General features: G+C 28.1%; 1 long non-coding RNA gene across 1 annotated transcript; it reads left to right on the forward strand.

Moving 5' to 3' along the window:
- Window positions 1–2680: 2680 nt before the first annotated feature.
- LOC132931418 (uncharacterized) lies at window positions 2681–3513 on the forward strand. The gene is made up of 2 exons (XR_009662605.1): window positions 2681–2791; window positions 3298–3513. It is a non-coding gene; the product is annotated as an uncharacterized LOC132931418 (long non-coding RNA).
- Window positions 3514–9443: the final 5930 nt, after the last annotated feature.

The following is a 9443-nucleotide window of genomic DNA, read 5'->3' on the forward strand; positions in this document are numbered from 1 at the left end:
ATAATTTTGACAAATTCCAATTTTAAACTGCTTATAAAACACTCAAAATTATTAAATGTATGCACCGACAGAGGGCGGTAGTGGGGACGACATCCGTCGGCCGATGCCCGATCGCCTCAGAGTAAAACTAGTTGGTTGTGTGCCGTTCGCCGGACGGCCTTTTGACATAATTGACGGTTGTTTTTACTTAGCTATTGGGTGTAGTTGTTGTTCATTTAATAAAGATTTTTGATATTATAAACGAATTGTTCATATTTTATGCCCGAAGTTAACACAAGTAAGTGTCTTGATCCTTGACTACTCTATTACGAAAATGATTCTAATTTATAATTTTTAACTTGCACATGTCTCATTTAACCTGATATTTTTACTTCATAAAAACCATAAAATATGATTTTACAAGTTAATTTTGACGAATAATACAAATTAATATTTTTAGATTCTGAACGGAGTGATGAATGTATTGATTTTACAACGATGTTTGTATTATTTTTGTGTCCGTCATCACTTTTTGGAGTAGTAATAATGCTTCGTTTTTGACTTCAGCCCCTCTTTGAAAAGACAAAATCGATTTTTTGATTTTGCTGCAAGTCAAAAACGAATCATTGTAAATACTTGAAATTTTCAACAAACGTTTATATTAGCGTTATCTATTTGCGATTAAATTTTCAAAATATTTTGACATTTTTTAAGCTACTTATAGATAATTGAGACTTATCGTAGTAAAAAATAAATCAAAAATCGTTAGTCACAATTATTGTTTATAAGCATTTAAAGTTCATATGTTTAGAAAATATATCAAAATCACGAAAATTTGCAAAGAATTTTGAAGTTGAAAATTCATAAAATCTTTGTGATTTATACTTAAGGTTGGATATACTAGGTTATCCATAAGTTTTCCTTCAAGTAACAGTAAAAAAATAAATCCATTGTCAATATAGAAAACATTTTATGTGCGTATGAAATATAATTTTTTACGAAATCGCGTAAAATAACGATATATTACAATTTAAATATAGGTAATAATATAATATATCCAACTAATTATCATTGACTGACAAATCATCTCCGTTCAGAATCGTTTTTCGTATACAATCCTACCCGTCGTTGCATTCAAATTTAACACATCCACTATAGTGACCAGTGACCTACTCACCATCTCTACTATACACCGGAGCGATACCCACTTTTTTCGTATTGAAAAGGAGCAAATTTTCGGTTGTACAAATAGTCACACTTATAATAGGTACATTTTATATTCTACAAAACATTCTGGTATATTTGTAGGTACTATCTTTTATGGCTTATCATAATTATTATTTCTTATCGTCTGTTATATAATATTATGTCTATATTTCCTATCATTTTGCAGTTTTACATTCGTATTTGTATTTGAGTTTCAACTGTAAATTGTTTTCAAGAATTTTGTAATAAAAATGAAGTTTGTCTGTTAGTTTATGTTTTGATTGTTTCCATTTAAAAAATTATTCAGTGTTGTCCACGTACTAGTTGTTATATAAAAATTGTTGTCCTCCTTACGGTGTCTAGTAGCGACATTTTATCCTCCAACCATTATACATATTTAACTTACTATTTTTTTTTTAGATGGCAGTACAGCAGATCATTCAATACATGCCGAGACATGAATTCACATTTCTACCACTATGCTAAATATCAATATCCTACGTTGAAAATGTACTAGACGATACTGCTAATAACAAGGGTTTTGTGCAACGTGCGTGTAATGGGTATTGAATTTAATTGATATTAAATTAATAGTAGTGTAACAAAAAGTCAGTGTCATGAAACCCTGACCATTAGATTATAAGCAAATGATTCTAATTTTCAATAATTGACATTCAAATATTACATTTAAGCTGATACTTCACAAACACAATAAAAAATGATTTAATATCATAATTTTGACATGATTTTACATGGTAATTTAAACAAATATTACAAAGTCATACTTTGAACTGCTTGTAAAACACTGTATTCTCAAGTTATTCTCCAACCACTATACATAATATTTAACTGACTATTTTTTATTTTTAGATGGCAGTACAGCAGATCACTCAATACATGCTGAGACATGAATTCACATTTCTACCACTATGCAAAACATCAACATCCTACGTTGAAAATGGACTAGACAGTACTGCTAATAATAATGGTTTTGTGCAACGTGCGCGTAATGGGTATTGAATTTAATTGATATTAAATTAATAGTAGTGTAACAAAGAGTCAGTGTCATGAAACTCTGATCATTAGATTATAAGCAAATGATTCTAACTTTCAATAATTGACATTCAAATATTACATTTAAGCTGATACTTCATAAACACAATAAAACATGATTTTACATGGTAATTTTAACAAATATTACAAAGTCATATTTTTAACTGTTTATAAAACACTCAATTCTCATGTTAGTGTCTAGAAACCTTGACTACTAAATTATGACAATGATTCTTATTGTATACGTTATACAAGTATTACAAACTCTTATTATTTTAATATTGAAAAGCAGCAATTTTATGTTAATGTACAAGTGTATTCTTTACTTATATTTTGTTTTACATTAAAACTCAACAAAACATTCTGGTAGATTTGTACTATCTGTTTTATTGCTAAGCATTATAATTATTTCTTTAACCATTATACGTATTTAACTGACTATTTGTGTTTTAGATGGCAGTACTGCAGATCACTGGAGGCATGCTGAGACATGAATTAACATTTCTATCACTTGGGAAAGTTACAACATTTTCCGTTGAAAATGGAATAGAAGGTACTGCTAATATTAATGGTTTTATGCAACGTGCGTGTAATGGGTATTGGATGTAATTGATATTCAATTAATAGTAGTGTTACAAAAAGTTAGTGTCATAAAACCCTAACCATTATATTAAGTAAATGGTTTCTTATTTACCATTATTAACTTCCATATATTTCATTTAGGCTCATACTTGATAATAAACACTATAAAACGTGCTTATATATCATAATTTTGACTCATATTACAAATTCATATTTTTAGCTGCTCATAAAAATCTCAATTATCAAGTTAGTGTCATGAAACCTAGACAATTAGATTAAGTAAATGATTCTTATTTACCATTACTAACATCCATATTTGTCATTTAAGCTGATACTTCATAAACACTATAAAACATGTTTTTTATATGATAATATTGACTGATATTACAAATTCATACTTTGAACTGCCTGTAAAACACTGTATTCTCAACTTATTCTCCAACGGTTATACGTTATTAACTTACTACATTTTTTCAGATGGCAGTATATCAGATCAATCAAGGCATGCTGAGACACGAATTCACATTTCTACCACTAAGGAGAGTATCAACATCCTAGGTTGAAAATGGACTAGAAGATACTGATAATAATATTGGATTTATGCAATGGTTATTGAATATAATTGACACTAAATTAATAGCTGTGAAACAATTGAGATTTGTTAAATATCTGAATAAAATAATAGTAAACAACTTTAGCTTGTATTGTTTATTCTTAAATTTTACCTATGCTATAAATATATTTTGTTTTTACTATAATATTTAAATGATCATTATAAAACATTTATAAAACACTCAAATATTAAGTTCATGTTTAGAAGGTTGAACAATAGTTTAAGAAATTTACCATTATTGTCTTTCACGTGTTTCATTTAACCTGGTATTTTGAATACACTATAATACATGTTTTTATATGATAATTTTGACAAATTCCAATTTTAAACTGCTTATAAAACACTCAAAATTATTAAATGTATGCACCGACAGAGGGCGGGTAGTGGGGACGACATCCGTCGGCCGATGCCCGATCGCCTCAGAGTAAAACTAGTTGGTTGTGTGCCGTTCGCCGGACGGCCTTTTGACATAATTGACGGTTGTTTTTACTTAGCTATTGGGTGTAGTTGTTGTTCATTTAATAAAGATTTTTGATATTATAAACGAATTGTTCATATTTTATGCCCGAAGTTAACACAAGTAAGTGTCTTGATCCTTGACTACTCTATTACGAAAATGATTCTAATTTATAATTTTTAACTTGCACATGTCTCATTTAACCTGATATTTTTACTTCATAAAAACCATAAAATATGATTTTACAAGTTAATTTTGACGAATAATACAAATTAATATTTTTAGATTCTGAACGGAGTGATGAATGTATTGATTTTACAACGATGTTTGTATTATTTTTGTGTCCGTCATCACTTTTTGGAGTAGTAATAATGCTTCGTTTTTGACTTCAGCCCCTCTTTGAAAAGACAAAATCGATTTTTTTGATTTTGCTGCAAGTCAAAAACGAATCATTGTAAATACTTGAAATTTTCAACAAACGTTTATATTAGCGTTATCTATTTGCGATTAAATTTTCAAAATATTTTGACATTTTTTAAGCTACTTATAGATAATTGAGACTTATCGTAGTAAAAAATAAATCAAAAATCGTTAGTCACAATTATTGTTTATAAGCATTTAAAGTTCATATGTTTAGAAAATATATCAAAATCACGAAAATTTGCAAAGAATTTTGAAGTTGAAAATTCATAAAAATCTTTGTGATTTATACTTAAGGTTGGATATACTAGGTTATCCATAAGTTTTCCTTCAAGTAACAGTAAAAAAATAAATCCATTGTCAATATAGAAAACATTTTATGTGCGTATGAAATATAATTTTTTACGAAATCGCGTAAAATAACGATATATTACAATTTAAATATAGGTAATAATATAATATATCCAACTAATTATCATTGACTGACAAATCATCTCCGTTCAGAATCGTTTTTCGTATACAATCCTACCCGTCGTTGCATTCAAATTTAACACATCCACTATAGTGACCAGTGACCTACTCACCATCTCTACTATACACCGGAGCGATACCCACTTTTTTTCGTATTGAAAAGGAGCAAATTTTCGGTTGTACAAATAGTCACACTTATAATAGGTACATTTTATATTCTACAAAACATTCTGGTATATTTGTAGGTACTATCTTTTATGGCTTATCATAATTATTATTTCTTATCGTCTGTTATATAATATTATGTCTATATTTCCTATCATTTTGCAGTTTTACATTCGTATTTGTATTTGAGTTTCAACTGTAAATTGTTTTCAAGAATTTTGTAATAAAAATGAAGTTTGTCTGTTAGTTTATGTTTTGATTGTTTCCATTTAAAAAATTATTCAGTGTTGTCCACGTACTAGTTGTTATATAAAAATTGTTGTCCTCCTTACGGTGTCTAGTAGCGACATTTTATCCTCCAACCATTATACATATTTAACTTACTATTTTTTTTTTAGATGGCAGTACAGCAGATCATTCAATACATGCCGAGACATGAATTCACATTTCTACCACTATGCTAAATATCAATATCCTACGTTGAAAATGTACTAGACGATACTGCTAATAACAAGGGTTTTGTGCAACGTGCGTGTAATGGGTATTGAATTTAATTGATATTAAATTAATAGTAGTGTAACAAAAAGTCAGTGTCATGAAACCCTGACCATTAGATTATAAGCAAATGATTCTAATTTTCAATAATTGACATTCAAATATTACATTTAAGCTGATACTTCACAAACACAATAAAAAATGATTTAATATCATAATTTTGACATGATTTTACATGGTAATTTAAACAAATATTACAAAGTTCATACTTTGAACTGCTTGTAAAACACTGTATTCTCAAGTTATTCTCCAACCACTATACATAATATTTAACTGACTATTTTTTATTTTTAGATGGCAGTACAGCAGATCACTCAATACATGCTGAGACATGAATTCACATTTCTACCACTATGCAAAACATCAACATCCTACGTTGAAAATGGACTAGACAGTACTGCTAATAATAATGGTTTTGTGCAACGTGCGCGTAATGGGTATTGAATTTAATTGATATTAAATTAATAGTAGTGTAACAAAGAGTCAGTGTCATGAAACTCTGATCATTAGATTATAAGCAAATGATTCTAACTTTCAATAATTGACATTCAAATATTACATTTAAGCTGATACTTCATAAACACAATTAAAACATGATTTTACATGGTAATTTTAACAAATATTACAAAGTCATATTTTTAACTGTTTATAAAACACTCAATTCTCATGTTAGTGTCTAGAAACCTTGACTACTAAATTATGACAATGATTCTTATTGTATACGTTATACAAGTATTACAAACTCTTATTATTTTAATATTGAAAAGCAGCAATTTTATGTTAATGTACAAGTGTATTCCTTTACTTATATTTTGTTTTACATTAAAACTCAACAAAACATTCTGGTAGATTTGTACTATCTGTTTTATTGCTAAGCATTATAATTATTTCTTTAACCATTATACGTATTTAACTGACTATTTGTGTTTTAGATGGCAGTACTGCAGATCACTGGAGGCATGCTGAGACATGAATTAACATTTCTATCACTTGGGAAAGTTACAACATTTTCCGTTGAAAATGGAATAGAAGGTACTGCTAATATTAATGGTTTTATGCAACGTGCGTGTAATGGGTATTGGATGTAATTGATATTCAATTAATAGTAGTGTTACAAAAAGTTAGTGTCATAAAACCCTAACCATTATATTAAGTAAATGGTTCTTATTTACCATTATTAACTTCCATATATTTCATTTAGGCTCATACTTGATAATAAACACTATAAAACGTGCTTATATATCATAATTTTGACTCATATTACAAATTCATATTTTTAGCTGCTCATAAAAATCTCAATTATCAAGTTAGTGTCATGAAACCTAGACAATTAGATTAAGTAAATGATTCTTATTTACCATTACTAACATCCATATTTGTCATTTAAGCTGATACTTCATAAACACTATAAAACATGTTTTTTATATGATAATATTGACTGATATTACAAAATTCATACTTTGAACTGCCTGTAAAAACACTGTATTCTCAACTTATTCTCCAACGGTTATACGTTATTAACTTACTACATTTTTTCAGATGGCAGTATATCAGATCAATCAAGGCATGCTGAGACACGAATTCACATTTCTACCACTAAGGAGAGTATCAACATCCTAGGTTGAAAATGGACTAGAAGATACTGATAATAATATTGGATTTATGCAATGGTTATTGAATATAATTGACACTAAATTAATAGCTGTGAAACAATTGAGATTTGTTAAATATCTGAATAAAATAATAGTAAACAACTTTAGCTTGTATTGTTTATTCTTAAATTTTTACCTATGCTATAAAATATATTTTGTTTTTACTATAATATTTAAATGATCATTATAAAACATTTATAAAACACTCAAATATTAAGTTCATGTTTAGAAGGTTGAACAATAGTTTAAGAAATTTACCATTATTGTCTTTCACGTGTTTCATTTAACCTGGTATTTTGAATACACTATAATACATGTTTTTATATGATAATTTTTGACAAATTCCAATTTTAAACTGCTTATAAAACACTCAAAATTATTAAATGTATGCACCGACAGAGGGCGGGTAGTGGGGACGACATCCGTCGGCCGATGCCCGATCGCCTCAGAGTAAAACTAGTTGGTTGTGTGCCGTTCGCCGGACGGCCTTTTGACATAATTGACGGTTGTTTTTACTTAGCTATTGGGTGTAGTTGTTGTTCATTTAATAAAGATTTTTGATATTATAAACGAATTGTTCATATTTTATGCCCGAAGTTAACACAAGTAAGTGTCTTGATCCTTGACTACTCTATTACGAAAATGATTCTAATTTATAATTTTTAACTTGCACATGTCTCATTTAACCTGATATTTTTACTTCATAAAAACCATAAAATATGATTTTTACAAGTTAATTTTGACGAATAATACAAATTAATATTTTTAGATTCTGAACGGAGTGATGAATGTATTGATTTTACAACGATGTTTGTATTATTTTTGTGTCCGTCATCACTTTTTGGAGTAGTAATAATGCTTCGTTTTTGACTTCAGCCCCTCTTTGAAAAGACAAAATCGATTTTTTGATTTTGCTGCAAGTCAAAAACGAATCATTGTAAATACTTGAAATTTTCAACAAACGTTTATATTAGCGTTATCTATTTGCGATTAAATTTTCAAAATATTTTGACATTTTTTAAGCTACTTATAGATAATTGAGACTTATCGTAGTAAAAAATAAATCAAAAATCGTTAGTCACAATTATTGTTTATAAGCATTTAAAGTTCATATGTTTAGAAAATATATCAAAATCACGAAAATTTGCAAAGAATTTTGAAGTTGAAAATTCATAAAATCTTTGTGATTTATACTAAGGTTGGATATACTAGGTTATCCATAAGTTTTCCTTCAAGTAACAGTAAAAAAATAAATCCATTGTCAATATAGAAAACATTTTATGTGCGTATGAAATATAATTTTTTACGAAATCGCGTAAAATAACGATATATTACAATTTAAATATAGGTAATAATATAATATATCCAACTAATTATCATTGACTGACAAATCATCTCCGTTCAGAATCGTTTTTCGTATACAATCCTACCCGTCGTTGCATTCAAATTTAACACATCCATTATAGTGACCAGTGACCTACTCACCATCTCTACTATACACCGGAGCGATACCCACTTTTTTCGTATTGAAAAGGAGCAAATTTTCGGTTGTACAAATAGTCACACTTATAATAGGTACATTTTATATTCTACAAAACATTCTGGTATATTTGTAGGTACTATCTTTTATGGCTTATCATAATTATTATTTCTTATCGTCTGTTATATAATATTATGTCTATATTTCCTATCATTTTGCAGTTTTTACATTCGTATTTGTATTTGAGTTTCAACTGTAAATTGTTTTCAAGAATTTTGTAATAAAAATGAAGTTTGTCTGTTAGTTTATGTTTTGATTGTTTCCATTTAAAAAATTATTCAGTGTTGTCCACGTACTAGTTGTTATATAAAAATTGTTGTCCTCCTTACGGTGTCTAGTAGCGACATTTTATCCTCCAACCATTATACATATTTAACTTACTATTTTTTTTTTTAGATGGCAGTACAGCAGATCATTCAATACATGCCGAGACATGAATTCACATTTCTACCACTATGCTAAATATCAATATCCTACGTTGAAAATGTACTAGACGATACTGCTAATAACAAGGGTTTTGTGCAACGTGCGTGTAATGGGTATTGAATTTAATTGATATTAAATTAATAGTAGTGTAACAAAAAGTCAGTGTCATGAAACCCTGACCATTAGATTATAAGCAAATGATTCTAATTTTCAATAATTGACATTCAAATATTACATTTAAGCTGATACTTCACAAACACAATAAAAAATGATTTAATATCATAATTTTGACATGATTTTACATGGTAATTTAAACAAATATTA

The sequence above is a fragment of the Rhopalosiphum padi genome, unplaced genomic scaffold, assembly GCF_020882245.1.
Source record: "Rhopalosiphum padi isolate XX-2018 unplaced genomic scaffold, ASM2088224v1 scaffold1, whole genome shotgun sequence".
Classification (NCBI taxonomy): domain Eukaryota; kingdom Metazoa; phylum Arthropoda; class Insecta; order Hemiptera; family Aphididae; genus Rhopalosiphum; species Rhopalosiphum padi.